Here is a 19,364-nt window from a genome sequence, read left to right on the forward strand (position 1 = left end):
AGTCCAACTCACAGTCACACACACAAAGTCATGAATGCAGAAGAGGAAGAGAGATTAAGAGGGAAGAGGGAAGGGACCAGTGGGAGTGGGAGTGGGAGTGGGACAAGATGGTGGTCAGTGTAAAGGGGGAAAGGACAGGCATTGGGAAGACAGCAGCGGCGTGCGATCTAGTGTCACTGCTTTGAACAGTGGCCAGGAATATTTGGGTTCTTTTGTTAGTTCCGCTTTTACAAACAAGGAACACCCATTCTGTTGCACCATCTAGGCCCCAACCTTAGGGAAAACTGTGTTTGGGTGTGCATGCTTAGGGGTTTGTAAGAGTCATGAAATCCTGGAGCCAAGGAATATATTTTTATTTTTATTTAACTTCCTATTGGTTCTTTGTGAAATGCACACCATGCACCCCAATCCCACTCATCCCCCTGTCCCTTCACACCTGCCTTCCGCCCTTGCAACCTCCCGGCCAAAAGAAAAAAATCTTGTTGTGGAAGTTGTAGGTGTCACAGTAGGTACCACAGTATACCTTTTTGTCTGCACACATCTTTACTTGCAACTGTTTGTTGAATGAGTCATTGGTCTGGTTCAGGGCCTCTGGCTACTGCTACACTAGCTATAAACACTGAATCCTAAATACTGAATCCTCACTGAGACTCCCTCCTCTCAGATATCCTGTTGTTTCCTGGTGTCATGAAGATCCTGTATCTTTGGATCTGCTGCACCAGCTCCTTCACACACTCCAACAATTTATAGATGACAGAGATGTTGCAGCAGGCCAACTCAAAGCCCTACATCTGGGCCTGGATGGTAGCTGAGCTGGTCAACCTAACAGCTCTCCCATACCCACACCACCAGGGTGAGCTCTTCAGCCGTGTCCCAGCTAGCTTACTCAGTGCTGCAGCTGACCAGGGGCAGAGCCTGCTCTCACGCTCCTGAGTTAGTTCACCAGCACCCATGCCAGCAGGCCAGCTCTATTGTGCTGCCCAGGCAATGGGCAGGGCCAACTCTCCCATGAGCTGCAGCAGATGACGGGCTGGGTCAGCTCTCCTGCTTTCATGACTTAGAACCAGCTCTTCTGCCTGCCATAGGTGGCAAAGGGCGTGTGTGTGTGTGTGTGTGTGTGTGTGTGTGTGTGTGTGTGTTTCTGTGTGTCTGTGTGTGTATGATTGTTATTATGATGATGATGATGATGATGATGATGATGATGATGATGATTCAAGGAATACCTCATCACCTTTTATATTCGGCCCGAATAAAATATCAAGTTCTAAACTGAGCCATTGGCAATTAGTTGAATTTGATCAGGTATTGAAGGCTCCTCCCATTTGAGACAGGTGGGCAGAAGTGACCGCTCCCTGCCACTCACCCACAGCTCCTTGTTCATTAATATGATGATGTTTATGAGGGTGGGTTCTGCTGCTATGTAATTGACTAGAGCAAATTCTTCAGAAGGTAAGCTCGGGCCTAGAGAGATAGCTCAGAGGTTAAAAGTACATGCTGCTGCAGCAGAGGACCAGAGCGTGGTTCCCAGCACTCAAGTTCGGTGGTTCTAGATCCAAAGCACTCTTCCATACTCCTGTCATAGGGCAGTTTCCTCCAACTGAACCTGGAGAGAGGGGAGGCTTACGGCCACAGGTCTAGGAAAACAGAACCTTGACAGATTAGCAGCCTTCCTCTCCCCAGCAGCATAAAAAAAAAAAAAAAACGATTGCTGGGGGAGGACCGCCAGCCTATAGAGTTGCTTGTGAGCAGTTAGATCCTTAAAAAATAAAATATAAATAATTGGTCAAGCGTGGTGGCTCATGCCTTTAATCCCAGCACTCAGAAAGCAGAGGCAGGTACATCTCTGTGAGTCCGAGGCCAGCCTGGTCTACAAAGCAAGTCCAGGACATCCATGACTACAAGAGAAGCCCTGTCTCCAAAAAACAAAAAAATAAATAATTGGCTAAAAATTTTAAGAAGTTTATTCCGGCAGAGAGGTGGTGGCACACGCCTTTAATCCCAGACCTCAGGTGGCAGGGGCAGGCAGATCTCTGTGAGTCTGAGACCAGCCTGTTTCTACAAAGAAAGTCCAGGACAGCCATGCTACACAGAGAAACTCTGTTTGTGGAAGGGGGGAGTAATTTACTCAGAAGACCAAGGCAGGTGGATCTCTGTGAGTTTGAGGCAAGCCTGATGATTTACAGAGTGAGTTCCAGTACAGCCAGGGCTACGCAAAGAAACCCTGTCTCAGAAAGCAAAAGCAAAAAGAAAAGCTGGGCGTGGTGGCACATGCCTTTAATCCCAGCACTTGGGAGGCAGAGGCAGACAGATCTATGTGAGTTCAAGGCCAGCCTGAGTTAGAAAGTGAGTCCAGGATAGCCAAGACTTCAGGACTACAAGAGAAACCATGTATCAGAAACAAAACAAAACAAAAACAAAAACAAAGGCAAACAAACAAGCAAAAACAAAAACAAAAAAAAACCCAAAAATTTAAGTTTCAAACGTAAGCCCTTTTCCCATTAGTTTCTGCCTCTCCCAGAGTGATTGACATCCCACAGGCATCAGGTGTTTGCAAAGGTGCTGGTTTTACTGAAGCGACAGTGCCACTTGTGAACTTGGCACTGCATAGATGAAAATGGGCACCACACTTCATCTTGCCTACGGAGGAGCCTGTAAAACCTCTCCTGTTAAAGGATGTCCCTGTGCTCAGCATGGTTGGTGACGTAGTCGGATGGCAAGCTTCAGGGCCTGAGTCTGGTTTCCCAGAACCCAAATTTTTCAAAAATCCTGGCATGATAGCCTATGCCTATAATCTTATTCCGGAACTGGGGAGGTAGAGACAAGCGGGTTCTGGAGTCCAGTGGGCAACCAGCCTAGCCTACTGCATGACTTCCAGTCCAACAGGAGATCATGTTTGAATAAGCAAGGTGGGTAGTGCCTAAGAAATGATACTGGTAGGTGTCCTCCGGTATGCACACGTGCACACTCACGTGTGTCTGTGCCCGGAGGAATATACGTACACAACCACAAACATTATTGTCCATGTATCTTCATTTAGCAGGAATTAGCACAAAATGCCTGAAACCATATAACAAGGCAGTGGCCTGAGTGAGACATGCATGTTGGGTGGATAGTCTAATGTGTTTTGATGCTAATTACTGCTTGCTGTCTCTGTGACCCACCTTTTGATTAATAAAAAGCCATCTCACTTGGGCAGGGCGGAGGAGATAGGTGTGGCTAAGGTTCCCAGGATTGAAGAAAGACCAGAGGGAGACTCTGAGGAGAAGGAGGAAGCCAGCTGCCATGGGTTAGATGGAAGAGAAGCACGTGGCCGGCATGGATGGGGATTTGGCCCAGATGAAGAATATTAGCAAGTATTTGGGATTATGGGATATGGGAGATAGCTTGATAGAAATTATTAGAAGCAGATGGCATGGGATTGGGGCAGGGATCACATACCTGCCCTACTATGGAAGGTAGTTTAGAGGATTGATGTCTGCGCTGTCCTAGGTTAACTAAGGCAATCTTAAAATATAAAGTGTCTGTGTCTTGATTAATAGATGGCAGGTATACTGAAGTAATAGTAATTATAGGCCTGATTGATAAACAACTACTAGGCCCATATCGATAATTAAAAACCACACATACATACGTATGTGGGACACTGAACTCAGTCCATCAGCAAAATGAACATTTCAGAATACATAGAGAAAAGTGTCCGTGATTCTCCCCGCATGCCCACGGAGGCCAGAAGAGGGCGTTGCATAGCCTGAAACTGGAGTTACAGTGGTTGTGGGCTGCTATGCAGATGCTGAGAATTGCACCCGGGTCCTCTAGAAGACAAACAGAACTAGTAACTGTTGAGCCATCTCTCCAGTATCTCAAGGTGTTTTTTGCTTTGGTTTCGTTCATTTTTCAGGGGTTTTTTTGTTTTTTGTTTTTGTTTTTGTTTGTTTGTTTGTTTTTTGGTTTTTCGAGACAGGGTTTCTCTGTGTAGCCTTGGCTGTCCTGGACTCACTTTGTAGACCAAGCTGGCCCCGAACTCACAGCGATCCGCCTGCCTCTGCCTCCCGAGTGCTGGGATTAAAGGTGTGCGCCACCATGCCCGGCCGGGGTGGTTTTTTTTTTTTTTTAATATATATCTATTTCTTGTCTTCTATGTGCATGTGACTGAGGATGTGTACATACACTTCATGCTTACAGGAAGCTGTGGAGGTTAGAAGAGGCAGTGGATGCTTTGGAACTGAAGTTACAGATGGTTGTGAATCTCCACGTGGGTGCTGAGAACTGGTGCCAGGTCCTTTGCTCTTAACCACTGAGCCACTGCTCCAGTTGAGTTGCTAAAGTATCACGGGAGCCAGGCATGGTGGCCCACGCCTTTAATCCCAGCACTCGGGAGGCAGAGGCAGGTGGATCTCTCTGAGTCTGAGGCCAAACTGGTCTACATAGTGAGTCCAGGACAGCTATGGTGACACAGAGAAACCCTGTCTCAGAAAACAAACAAACAAATAAACCAAAAAGTATCATGGAAAACTTTGTTCTCTTAACCTTCGGTTTATCTCATTAGTGTTCACCTTATTAACTAGCAAAAATAATTGTTCATAATCTCACCTACTACTAACTGCAGTTAAATCAGCTGAATGGGCACACAGAAGCACACAGTTACCATAATTGGCATATTTCTGGGGAAAAACTAGAAATGATAGCTAACTCTACATAGCTAGCTACATACAGATAACTATGTGTATCTAACTATGTCCAGATAAAAAGTGGAGTCACACAGCTTCTGGAGTTCTGCTTCGTCTATGGCTGCATCTTTTTTTCTTTTTAAGATTCATATATTTATTATTATGTGTACAGTGCTCTGCCTACATATACACATGCAGACCAGAAGAGGGCATCAGATCACATTATAGATAGTTGTGAGGCAGGCGGATCGCTGTGAGTTCGAGGCCAGCCTGGTCTACAAAGCAAGTCCAGGACAGCCAAGGCTACACAGAGACACCTCGTCTTGAAAAAACCAAAAAAAAAAAAAAAAAAAAAAAAAAAAACCAAAAAAAAAAAAAAAAAAAGAAAGAAAGAAAGAAAGAAAAGATAGTTATAAGCCACCATGTGGTTGCTGCAAATTGAACTGAGGACCTTTAGAAGAGCAGGTGGCACTCTTAACCTGTGAGCCATCTCTCCAGCCCTTGGCTTTGTTTTTTAAAGTAGGCTTTTAGGGACTGGAGACAGGTCAGTGGTCAGGGGCATTTGCCATGTGATAATGATGAGCTGAGTTTGCAACTCCAGCTCCAAGGAATCCAATGTGCTCTTCTTGCCTCAGTGTTGGCACAGGTATGTGCACCCCACCCCCAACACACACACGTGAACATACTCACACACTCACACAAAACCAACGAAACAAATAAATAGAACTTTTTAAATGTTAAAGTAAGTTAGCTAGTATGGGCTGGTGAGATGCCTCAGTGGGTAAATGGTGTTTGCCACCAAATCTGATTTCAGCTAAGCCCCTAAAACTCACATGGTAGGAGAGACCTGACAAATCATTTGGAGATTCCATGTCATCGATGTCAAACTGTCTATTATCAGCCTGGCGTGGTGGCACACACCTTTAATGCCAGCACTCGGGAGGCAGAGGCAGGTGGATCTCTATGAGTTCAAGGCCAGCCTGGGACAGCCAGAGCTAACACAGAGAGCCCCAGTCTTAAAAATCCAAAAAGGAAAAAAAAAAATCTAAAGTGTTATTATCACCGTCATTTGAGCTATTAGAATTGAAACATGTTTTTAGGGAGGTACAATCAATTCTATTTTTCATATGAGGAAATTAAAAATGACAAGCTTTTTTTTGTTGACTTGTTTGTTTCTTGTTTTTTGAGACAGGGTTTCTCTGTGTAGCCTTGGCTATCCTGGACTCCCTTTGTAGATCAGGCTGGCCTCGAACTCATAGCCATCCACCTGCCTGTACCTCCTGAGTGCTGGGATTAAGGGCATGTGCCACCATGCCCAGCTAAAAATGACAAACTTTAAATAAATTGTAATCTGAGCAATTTTAACCATTTTTCTAAATAGCTGGAGTTAGTCTAGCTAGAATTTGCTATGTAGGCCAACCTGATCTCAAATTCACAGAGATCCACCCTCCTTGGCCTCCTGACTGAGGGGATTAAAGGTGTATGACCATGCCCAGTTCAACCCAGTCTCAGACTCCAAAACCATATATTTAATAAATAAATGTGAGACCTTTGGCTTAAAATTAATTGTTCAATTTAGTAAAGCCACAAATGCAAAACTTTGTTTCAGTTTAAATTATAAATCATTTTCTTATTCTTTCTTTAAATAATAATTTTAATCATCATTTATAAAGAGCTTGAATTGCTTTTAGTCCCATTTACAAATTTAATTAAATGTCTTAATTATTTCAAATTGAATTTTGAAATTTAACACAGCCAGTATCTTTGTCAGTATCCCAATTATCTCATTAACAGAGACCCTTTCAGTTAAGTAATACTTGTAAATTTAATATGTTCAATATAAATATATCTTAAATGCCTTTAATTATTCCTCTACTGTTTATAAAATAAATAAGATTTAGACATTAAATAACAGGCTTAAGCTGGTTACTCATTGACACATTAGCAGATAGAATTGCAAATCAAGTCATCAAATCTATTAGACATTACAAATGCTAAAGTGTTAAACAGAAACAAACTCATTAACACATAAATATTAATGCTATTTGTTGGATTTACTTCATCCTAATATTTAATTCTAAGTATCTTTAATCAAAGCATTTACACAGTCAGTTCATGTAGAGGAGGAGGATTCTATATTACGTCAATTGTCTCACTGATAGCAATAATTCCAGACAAAATGTGGGGAAGCAACTGTGTGAAGACCCTGGAGGGAAACCGGAAGTAGGCTGAAATAAAAATGTATCATCTCCAAAGAGGAGATGTGTGGTGCCGTTAGAGTGCCCAGCACCCTTCTGGGCTCGCGGCAGCAGCTGGGCAACCCAGCTGAGGGAGAGGCTGGCAGCTTCCCAGGCTGATGAGGGTCAAGACAGAGCTTGGAAGTGATTCTGACGCATTAGAAACCGGGGTGGGGGCTGATACAAAAAGGAGAAAAAAAATTCGGTTATTTGACATTCCAAGAGGCTAAAAAAAAGGTGGCCCAGAGGGTAAATGCTCCTTGTGTAAGTATAAAGGCCTGAGTTCGAATTCTCAGCACTCACATTAAACAAACAAACAAAAATCTAAAAAACAAAACGTGGGGCCGAGTGTAGTGGCACATACCTTTAACTCCAGCACTCTGGAGGCGGAGGCAGGCAGATCACCATGAGTTTGAGGCCAGCCTGGTCTACAAATCAAGTCCAGGACAACCAAGGCTACACAGAGAAGCCCTGTCTTGAAAAAACCAAAAACCAAAAACCAAAACCAAAACCAAACCAAAACAAAAAAGCTGGAGAGATGGCTCAGCGGTTAAGAGCACTGTCTGCTTTTCCAGAGGTCCTGAGTTCAATTCCCAGCAACCATACGGTGGCTTAGAATCATCTATAATGTGATCTGATGCCCTCTTCTGGACTGCAGGTGTACATGCAGGCAGAGCGCTGTATATATAATAAATAAATATTTTTTTTAAAAAAGAAAGAAAGAAAAAAGAAAAAAAGGAAAGAAAAGAAAAAGAGCTGATAAAGAGCACTGACTGCTCTCCCAGAGGTCCTGAGTTCAATTCCCAGCAATCACATGGTGGTTCACAACCACCTATAAAGTGATCTGATGCCCTCTTCTAGCCTGCAGGTGTGCATGCAGGCAGAGCACTGTATACATAATAACAAATAAATAAATAAATCTTTTTTCAAAAAGCAAAAGGCAAGAGCAAAATGCCACAACAGTGATAACCAGAGGTAACAATTTGCATGACAGAGGATTCTCACTAGAAACTAGAAGCCAGAAGAATTTTTTTACATCGTCTTTCAGATGCTAAAAGGTAAAACCTGGCAACCAGAATCTTATGTTCATCAATGACAGCCTTTAGTAAGGAAAAACAATTCAAGATATTTTCAGATGATGAAAACTAACAGAGTGCGATGCCAGCAGACCTACACCAGCAGGGTGGCTGGAGAAATCTTTTCATAGTCAAGAAAGGCTGAAAAGAAACTTGAGACGTGAAAAAAAAAATTTAAAGATAAGAGAGTAAAACACGTAAGTGGATATAATAGCTGTCTTCCTCTTGAGTTTACTAAATTGCATGTGATAGTCAGAACTAAAGTTATGACATTGTTAAAAAAAAATATGACATTGTGTGACACCGCTCTCAATGTAGCTCAGTGTTTAAGATAACTACATAGGGGCTGGGGAGACGGCTCAGTGGTTAAGAGCACTGGCTGCTCTTCCAGAGGTCCTGAGTTCAATTCCCAGCAACCACGTGGTGGCTCACAGGCATCTATAATGAGATCTGATGCCCTCTTCTGGCGCGCGCACGCACACGCACACGCACATGCACACGCACACGCACACGCGCACACACACACACACACACCACACAGAGGAGGGGCAGGCAGGCAGACAGACAGACAGCGAGAGGTACACATGTCAGTAAATAAGCAATAACAACAGAGGCCTGGGGGCTGTGGATGAGTTGACAGGTGCTTGCAGAGCATGTGTGAAGCCTTGAGTTCCACCTCAAGCACTGCACAAAACAGGTGGCACAGGGCTGTAATCCCAGCACTTGAGAAGTAGAGACGGGAAAATCAGAAGCTTGAGGTCATCTGCAGCTACAGAACAAGTTCTAGGCCAGTCTAGGACACAGGTGACCCCATCTTAAAAAACAAAGAAAGAGGAGGGGGAGGAAGGAAGGAAGGAAGGAAGGAAGGAAGGAAGGAAGGAAGGAAGGAAGGGCATTTACAACCACTCAAAGAGGAAGAGAAGGAGGTGACCTCTATATAAATATAACAAATATGTACAGAAAGAGTGTTCCAAAAAAGCAGCTACTCTGTGGAATGCTGATCAGTTTCGACTCGTCTGCTGATTCCCTCCCTGTGATTAGAGAGCCAGGTCATGCTCCTCTGTCAGGAATCTCAAAGAAGCAGCTGCTGTGTGCTCGAGGCGTCTTCTCAGGTGATGCAGAGTTTTGATTTGCCCTGTTGCTGGAGAGTTCCCTTTGGTTATCTCATTAACAGGCTGCCTTTGAGGTCGTCCACTACCGAATTGTTTCTTTATTATTTTATTTTTTTCGATGACAGAGCTGAAGATCAAGCCCAGTCAAAAGGTGCTTGTCAGGTAATTATGAGGACCTGGGCTTGATTTCCCCAGAACCCATGTGAGAAAGCCAGGTACAAAGGCACATGCCTGCGGTCCTGGTGCTGGGGAGGAAGAGATGAGGATGCTTGGGACCTACTGACCAGGTAATCGGTCCTGATCAGTCAGTTCCAGGTTCGGTTAGAGTGAAAAGCAAGATGAAGAATGACTGAAAATGAGCCTCAGGTCAGCCCCTGGCCTCCACACACACATGAACATGTACACACACACACACACACACACACACACACACACACACACACACACACACGAGCGTGCACATGCATGCTTGTGAGTGGTTGTGCATGACTGAGAGACAGAGACAGAGAGAATTGGTTATATATAGGGGGCTGGCAACGTGGTTCAGCAGATAAAGGTGTTTACACAAAGCCTGACAGCCTGAGTTCCATCCCCAGGATCCACGTGAGCGAGGGAAGGAGAAAGTCACTTCTCACAGGTTGTCTTCTGCCCTCCACACACTCAGTGTGGCATGTATGCACACACTCTCTTCCCCCAACACTAACTAACTAACTAAATGTAATTTTAAAAATTGCAATTGTAGGGAACCTCAGAGTCAACTTAGGACACCTCAGGACCATGTTCTTAGCACAAAGGAGATTTATTTGCCCCAGAGAGACAGAGGGAAGGGATAAGAGATAAAGACAGGAGATAGAGGATGAGGGGAAAGGGAAAGGGATAAGGGAAAGGAAGAAAAGGGCAAAGAAGAGGGGGAATGGTATTTGTCCTGGGATGGGGACAAAGGACTGCCTCTGGATAGAAAGGACACAGATGCACCCAGGCAAATGATGAAACTTAGGATGGGAATCCCTGTGTTGGGATGAGCTGTTTAATTTGGAATGGATGGGTTAAGTAGGTGAGCCAATGGGGGCTTTTGATCGCTGGACTTCAAGACATTGATAGCTGGACCTTGTGGTCAGCCTCAGGAGGAGGAAGAGGCCAAATAAGGGGACTTTGGAGACTAGCTTTAAGAATGTAATCTAGAGCCGGGCAGTGGTGGCACACGCCTTTAATCCCAGCACTTGGGAGGCAGAGGCAGGTAGATCTCTGCCCAGCAATGGACAAAGAGACACCTTGTCAGTGATGTTGTTTTAATAGCACTCAGGGGCAGAGGAGATGGCAGTCTTTTGTTCATCCTGGCTTAGTGCCCAAAGCTGTCTTATGCCTAGGATTCATTAAAAATCAAATCATATTATATCATATCAAATCCAGGCAGGGCAGCACAGGAGGAGGAGGACAGACAGACCTGCCTTCCAGCATATGGCATAGGTGAGCCATAAGCACTCACTTTTTACCACGCAGCACAGATGGAGGACGTCATCCAAGGGCCCACACCAGCTATGTGGCCAACCTGCAGCAGGAGCCACACCACAATGTTCCAGTACGTGGTGGCCAGATGGGTGAGAAAGAGAGGTGGAGCAGCTTGAGCATCATGAAGAGAGGTGGAACTGGAGACTCAAGGGTAGAGAGGAGTGGCCAGCCCTGCCACCTAGTAACATGTGGACAGCGGGATATAATATGTGGACAGAGGGAGGGATATACTGTAGGACACAGTGTGACATACTACAGCTTCCATAATGAGATGATTTCTATGAGATGATTCTATGGTGAGGCCCCAGCCCAAGCTGCCACTTAGTGCCATGTCTGAGTCTGTGGCTCCACAGCACCAGGGGTCAGTGTTGGTAACCATAGCTCATATTGCCATGTGGGTGTCCAGGAGCTATGCATAACTGACCCTATCCCTCACTGGATGTGACATTCTGGAGAGCTGGTCCCATGTCTCATGGGTGACAGCACTTAGAGGGCCCTGCACCTCGCAAGGTAGCATAATGGATCTGGTCCTGGTGGTGGTGGTGATTGTGTGTGTGTATGCTTGTATGCCACCCCCAAGGATGTGAGTGTGGGAGAACTGACCCTACCATTTGTCTGCTATGGGATGGAACAGGCACAGAGGTGATGCACCCTTCCAGCCACCCACCCCTGACACCACCCCTGGCTAGCTCCAGCAGTCAGGAAAGCTGCCCACAGGGTCATGAGCTTGGGAGAATGATCCCTGCCCCTCACCAGCTGTAGCACTCGGGCAATACTGTGGCCCTGATGGCAAAGGCATGGGTGAGGCAGCCCTGATGGTGTGAGAGCTGGAGAGCTGGCCCAGCCCCTCACAGGCTGCAGCATTTGGGAGAGTGGAGCCTGAACATTTGGGAGCATTTGGGAGACTGGGCAGTACAGTAGGTGTGGGTGAGCCAGCCCTGAGTGCATGAGAGCAAAAGAGGTGACCCTGCTTTCTGCCAGTAGCAGCACTGGGTGGCCTCGCCAGGACAGTGCTAGAGAGCACACCCTGGTGGTGTGGATAAGGGAGAAGCAGCAGGCTGACCAGCTCAGCTACCACCCAGGCCCAAATCCATAGCTCTGAGCTGGCCCACCCCAAAATCTATATCATGAAGAGTTGGGATAGGTGAAAGCGTCAGTCCTGCTGTTCTAAAGCTGTAGGATGTCCATGATACAGGGCAACAACAGGACAACTGGGAGGAGTCCTAATGAGGGTCCAAGATTGATGCCACAGAAGCCAGAGATCTCAAAATGGACCAATGACTCATGACAATGAACATTTGCAAATAATATGTGGACAGAGGGATATACCGTAGGACCTAGTGTGACATACTACAACTTCCATGATGAGATGACTTCTATGCTTTGTCTTTTTGTTGTTGTAGTTTTTGTCTGCCTGTGTGTTTTATTTGGGGGTGAGGGGAGGTTGCAAGGGAGAAGAACAGATATGAGGAGACTGGGAGGGTACATGATGTGAAACTCATAAAGAATCAATAAGAAGTTCTTAAAAAGAATAAAAAATAAATTATGTATATACTATATACACATATAGTATATGTGTATATATTATGTGTATGTGTGTATGTATAGGTATAGGTATATATATATATGTATGTATGTATGTATGTATGTACGTACGTATGTATATACTATTCCTTCCCAGAAAGAGTCAACATGAAAGCAGCTATCTCTCCATACTAGATTCTCACTGTACCTTGATAGGTCTAGATGTGAGCTAAAATTCTCTCGTGGTAGCTAGTGTGAGTTACAAAAATTGGAAACATTTAAATGTTTGCATGCAAACAAATGTAACCTTTAAAAAACTACAAAGCAGCCAGGCATGGTGGCGCACCCCGTTAATCCCAGCACTCGGGAGGCAGAGGCAGGCGGATCGCTGTGAGTTCGAGGCCAGCCTGGTCTACAAAGTGAGTCCAGGACAGCCAAGGCTAACACAGGGAGACCCTGTCTCGAAAAACCAAAACCCAAAAACAAACAAAGCAGAGACAATCTTTCCATTTCCTCAATGGCTAGAGGAGAATGAGAAGAACTTGAGTTCACAGCATTCTGTCAGTACTGGTGGCCTGGGAGGGGCCTCAGGGCAAAGAGCCCCTTTCTCCTCCACTCCTTAGTGCCCTGAATGCACAAGAGATGTGACCTCACTTGCATATAACACTCACAAGTCAAACACACATGTCAATCTGGGAACTGTGAGTCCCTGACCATGACAAGCTCCAAGTAGGAGAGCTGTCGCATAGAATCGGGTGCAAAGGGATGGACTTGGCCCTGGGCATAAACTCACAAGGGAGAGAATTAAAGTACAACACATTACCAGCTTTAGAGGGCTGGAGAGAAGGCTCGACTGTTTAGGGCAGGTGTAGCTCTAATAAAGGACCCAGATTTAGTTCCCAGCACCTACGTCCTGGCTCACAGCCACCTGTAACTGTTTCCAGGGGATCCAACATCCTCTTCTGGCCTCCCCAAGAATCAGGGACACACATGGTGCACACATATACATGCAGGCACAACAAATAAAAATAAATGTTTAAAACCCTGCCAGCTTTAGGAGCCAGGAAGGCAGCTCAGGCTTGGCATGCTCCCGTCTTGGCCTGCTGAAGAACAAAATTGCTGGTGTATTCTGCCTCCCTCACTCTTTTTTTTTTTTTCCCCACTTCACCAAGCTGATGTGTAAAATTACATGCGGGGTAACATTTGTACCTTACATGTTTCTGTTGGACGGGGTTATTACAAAAGTGGTATTTCCTCTGGAAATATATTAGCGAGCTGCCTGTGGTGAAGCTAATGACATTAGTGGAGAGGGACAGCTCCGCACACCCTGATGAAAGGGAAAGTTGCTCAATGCATTTCTGTTTCCTCCCTGGGCTGAAGCTATGGTTTGGGGATAAGTCGCACTCCGCTGTGTGGCTGGCTTTCAAGGACAGTCAGTGTTGTAACCCTGTTGTCCTCTCCTGTGGGGATAGGGTAAGAACACCCGTACACAAAGCGCCATTCATTAAAATGGTCTCATGATAAATATTTTATGTGGTCACTAAAGCCTGACTAATAGGTTTGCACTTAGCATTAATTTACACAGCCCCAGACAGCTCGTAGGCAAGCCTTACTCCACAATTGTCTGCTGCGTTCATTGTTTATGGGCTCCTGGCTGTCATTGTGTTGTATTGCGTGTGTGTGTGTGTGTGTGTGTGTGTGTGTGTGTGTGTGTGTGTGGACACAAATGGCACTGCACCTGTGTGAGGTCAGAGGACAACTTTCAGAAGCCGATTTTCTCCTCCCACTGTGGGATGCAGAGATCAGATCATCAAGGGGCTGAAGAGATGGCTCAGTGGTTAACAGCACTGGCTGCTCTCCCAGAGGACCTGGGTTCTACACCCCTGCGTGGGGGTTCACAGCTTCCAGTTCCAGCGGATACCACATCTTCTTCTTGCCTCCAAGGTCGCTGCATGTACATGGTACACAGGCATGGTACAGGCAAAACACCCCTACACATAAAATAAAAAGTAAAGGGGAAAAAAATCTTTGCTTGTTGGTTTTTGTTGTTGTTGTTGTTGTTTTGTTTTTTGTTTGTTTTTCAAGACAGGGTTTCTCCATGTAGCCCAGCTGTTCTCACTCCGTAGACCAGACTGGCCTCCAACGTAGGCAAGAGCCGATACTTGAAGTTGGCCTCAGACCTCCACATGTGCCCTGTAACATATGAATACCCACATTCATATGGGTGCATCAAAAGGTTTTTCTTTTCTTTCTTTTTTAAAAGATTTATTTATTTACTATGTATACAGTGTTCTGCCTGCATGTACACCTGCAGGCCAGAAGAGGGCATCAGATCACATTACAGATGACTACGAACCACCATGTGGTTGCTGGGAATTGAACTCAGGACCTCTGGAAGAACAGGCAGCGCTCTTAACCACTGAGCCATCTCTCCAGCCCAGAAGTTTTTTTCATAAAAGGTTAAAATGGGCCAGTGAGCTAGATCAGTGGGTGAGGATACTTGCCTCCAAGGCTGGTGACCTGAGTCTGATCCCGGGGTTCACATGGTAGGAGGAGAGAGACAACTCCCACAGCTTATCCTGTGACCTCTAGACACACGCTGCACACTCACCACCACCCCCCAAATAAAATAAAAAATTTAAAGTTAAATGAACATATTTTATAACATAGATTGTGGTTTATAGTGTGTCCAGAGTTATACAACAGTCAGCATCTAATGCGAACTGTAAACACTGCAGTCACTAGCAAGCACTCCTCCGCCTCCCCTCCCTACTCTGGTAGCCACAAGCCTACTTTTACCTCCTACCTAACTGCCTATTCTAGAAACTTCCCATAAAGGAAATGCTAAGTAAAGCACACGTGTAACCCCACACACACTTGAGACAGAGAAGCAGAAAGACTGGGAGACCAAAGCCAAGCATGCCTTTTAATCCCAGCACTAGGAGGCCAAGCCAAGAGGATCTCTGAGTTGGAGGCCAGCCTCTTCTACGGAGTGAGTTCCAGGACAGCCAGGGCTACAGTGAGACCCTCTCTTGAAAAAAAAAAAAATCAAAAAGAAAGAGATCAAAACCAGTGGGGCATATATAGTATGACCAACCTTAGATCAGATGATCACATTAGCTAATTAATTAATTAACAAATAATCTTTATTACTTCCATTTAGCGTATGTTTTAAAAATTGATTCATATGGGCTAGGAAATGTGGCTCAGTGGGTAGAGTGTGTGCCTAATATGTACGAAGCCTTGGGGATAGTCCAACACTGGCTGAGCCAGGTGTGGCAGCACATGCCTGTCACAGGGAGACAGAGATCACAAGTTCAAAGTCATCCTCAACTACATCATGAGTTAAAGGCCAGTCTGGGCTATAGAAAACTCTGTCTCAGTCACAACAACAGATCCACCGTGATATGTATCATTACATCATGTCTTTTCACAGGCAAATAATATTCAAATACACTACATTCCTTGCCTTAGTAATTAGTGGGTGGGTATTTGGGTTGAACCTGTGACTATTTAAGTGATGCTAGTGTGAACGCCAGTGTGAACCAATGTTTACCATTTTCCTGGGTGAATGATTAGAGTAGAGTTGCCTGGCTATGTGATAGCTTCACATTTCACTTTCTGAGGCACTGCCAAGCTGTCTTCCACGGTGGCCGAGCACTGCAGCTCTCGCTATTCAGCTGAACAGCTTTTGAACGCTGTCGTTTTCCAAACTTCTAAAGTTACATAATCTTGTTCAGATTGTATATTTGTTTTGTCTTGCATTGTCGGCTTAGTAAATAAAACAAGCTGGGAATGGCACATACTTGAAGAGTGACGGGTTGGGGTGGGTGTAGCTTAGCTGGTGGAGTACTACCTTAGCAAGCCAGAGGCCCCAGCACCAAACACATGACCGAGGGTGCTGCACACTTGTGACTCCAGCCCCAATGGGCTGGAGACAGGAGGATGAGAAGTTCGAGGCCGTCTTCAGATATACAGAGATTTTTGAGGGCCCCCTGAGATACATGGGACCCTGTCAGGAAGGAAAGGAGAGAGCAGTTAATAACATGCACAGTACAATTTATGTTACCCATAATGAGATTAGTTTTCTTCCTGACCTACCGTCTCCTGACTGCTTGGCTGACTGGCAGGTGGGGAGGCTGCGATTGTCGGTTGTCGCATAACGGATGGACTGGTGAAGCATTCATCCCAGTGCCACATGCAGGGTGACAGGAGCTATAGTTCCCAGGTTGGAATTTGCCTTGAGAGGAACGTGGAGAGATCTAGGAAGCAGGAGGGAAGGGGTGCCTCTTCACCCATAGAGGCAGAAATAACTAGAAGCTGAACAAATGTGAAATGCGCAACACTTCCCTACAAAGCCTTCGGGAATCAGCTGCCGGGAGCTGACACCTTCCCTTCCCGCCTTCTTTCTCCCTGGCAGCCCCAGCCCCTTATCCCCTGTTCCTCCAGCGCCCCGCAAGCCTCTGGTGCTGTGTTGAACACTCCCACCACAACCACCCCCCAGAACACAGAACAGTTTGCGTTTTTTTTTTTTTCTAAACAGACCCTGAGCAGTAACACACATGCAGGGGGGAGGGGGCACATCTCTAAAAGGCAACAAGGAAGAGGAGGAGAAAAGGAGGAGGAGGAGGAGGAGGAGGAGGAAGAGGAAAAGGAGGGGGGAGAGGAGGGAGAGTGTGAAGGGCATAGAAGCTGGGGGCAGGGTTGGGTTTCGGATTTTGGTTTTTTTATTTTGAAACTGAGTCTTAGTACTACCCCTGACATATCCTTTTTTTTTTTTTTTCTATTTCTTTTCCTTTAGAATCCCAATTTTCTCTTTTGCCAACTTCCTAAATTGAATGTTAGTTCCATAATGTTCAGTCTTTTCTTCATTAAAATAAAAAATTGTTAAAATAAGTCCCAACTCAAGAATCTGTGTATTCTGCAACCTCAGAATTTGGGAGGCTGAAACAGGGGGGTTGCTGTAAGTTTGAGGCTGTCCAGAGACGAGACCTTGACTCAAGAAATAAAACAATAGGCTAGGCAGGCGTGGTGACACTCACCTTAAGCCCCAGTATTGGGGGGTGGGGGCAGAGGCAGGGAATCTCTGTGAGGTTAAGGCTAGCCTGGTCTATTTTAGTAAGTTCCAGGCTAGCCAGGCTACATGAGAAGATCCTGTCTCAAAACAAAGCAAGCACAAAATAAAACAAAATACAAGCTCCTCCGTGTGTTCTATGGTATGTTGTATGTATTGTCTTATTACCATTGAACTTTGTGGTTAATCTTACTTATCGATTCTTTTTAAAAATCTTACTTGTGGTGGGTGTGGGTGTGTGGGTGGGTATGGGGGTGTGCTGGTATGATGTGTGTCTGGGTCAGGGGTCCATGTGTGGAGGTCAGAGAACAACTTTGTGGAGTTGTGTGTGAATTCTGAAGATCAAACTCAGGCCGTCAGACTTGCTGGGTGGCAAAGCCTAGAGGCCACGGATTTTTGCTACTAAAATTATTTTTCAGAATCAAATGGAAGCTCAGCCTTGTTATCCTTAATTTATTACGAGCATTTATAAAAAAGGGATTAAAAGTAACATGTCATTAAGAAGTCATTCTAAATAGCATTTAATGGTATAATAACAACCCTTCAAATGGAGACCCTATAATTTAATGAATCAGTTTCACGAGTTTGGCTATTTTTATTATTTTGTATTATTACAAGTAATTCTTCAAAAAGTGACACTACTTACTATTTCCATTAGACGGATTCCAGAAAATAGTATTTTTACTATATAAGTGACCAGTAAGACAGCTTAACGTGTAAAGGAGACTGCTGCCAAACCTGAAAACCTTTGTTCAGTCCCTGGGACCCAAATGGTAGAAGCAGGACCCAACTCCCACAAGTGTCCTCTGACATCCAATGTGTCTGTGGCAGGTGCATGGCACTCTCTCTCTCTCTCCTCTCTCTCTCTCTCTCTCTCTCTCTCTCTCTCTCTCTCTCTCTCTCTCTCAATGTATACATTTACATGCCTGTCAATACACAAAATGCTATAGTTTGATATGAAACATCCCTCCCTGAAGGCTCCTGTGTTGAAAGGAGGCTTGATCTCAACCTAGTAGAGCTACTATCAGGAAGCTGAGCTTGAACGGAGCAGCCGCAGCACTGAGGGTGCACGCTGAAGGGTAGACTTTGCCGCTGACCCTTTCCTGTCTGTGTCTCTCCAGGTCTCTGGAAGCCTCCTGTTGGGAGGATAGAACCAACTCGTGCACATTGTCCTCTAATATGTACACCATAAATAAATAAGTGAATAAAATCTAGGAAATCTAGGTGTCCTGTTTGTACACAGGTTGCTCGGTTGTTTGTATTTTCTGCTCCTTTTCTGCCTTCTTTAGCTTTCTCCCTCTTCTTTCATTTCTCTCTTCCTCCCCTTCTCCCCTCCTTTTTGTTTGTTTGTTTGTTTGTTTGTTTTTGGTTTTTGGAAACAGGGTTTCTCTGTATAGCCTTGGCTGTCCTGGACTCACTTTGTAGACGAGGCTGTCCTCAAACTCACAGTGATCCTCCTGCCTCTGCCTCCTAAGTGCTGAGATTAAACACATGTGCCACTGTGCCCGGCTCTTTCTCTTGGCTTGGATCTCCTGGGACTGGAGTTACAGATGTTGGTAAGCCACCATGTGGGTGTTGGGAACTGAACCCAGGTCCTCTGCAGGAACAGCCAGTGCTTTTAACCACTGTGCCAGCTCTCCAACCCCTGCCTAATCTCTTAATAATGAGCACTCTTGCCAGTTTGGCACTATGTTATATACAGGTGCTGAGAACACATAATCCCTTTGTGGATGTTTCTGGAAGTGGAATGAGTGGGTCAGAGGGTAGATGTAACTTTGGCTCATTAGAACACACCATTTCTGGAAGTTGTGCTGTTGACCCACCAACAGCGCAGGACACTTGCTCTGCACCCCCACAAACCCTCCTTGTTAAATTTTGTTTTAATTTAACCATAGACACAGGTTTACAAAGTTTCCGTTTTTGTTTTGTTTTGTTTTGTTGAGACAGGGTTTCTCTGTGCAGCTCTGGCTGGCCTAGAACTTTTGCTCTGTAGACTAGGCTGGCCTCAAACTCAGAGATCTACCTCCCAAGTACTAGGATAAAGGTGTTCACTACCACCCAGCTTTACAGAAAGTTTCAAGGCACTACCAATAATGTTTCTGGGGACATTTGAAAGTAAATTGGTAGCTGGGTGCAGTGGCACACGCCTGCAATCCCAGCACTTG

This window comes from Acomys minous, assembly GCF_964271855.1.
Source record: "Acomys minous genome assembly, chromosome: 5".
Taxonomy (NCBI): domain Eukaryota; kingdom Metazoa; phylum Chordata; class Mammalia; order Rodentia; family Muridae; genus Acomys; species Acomys minous.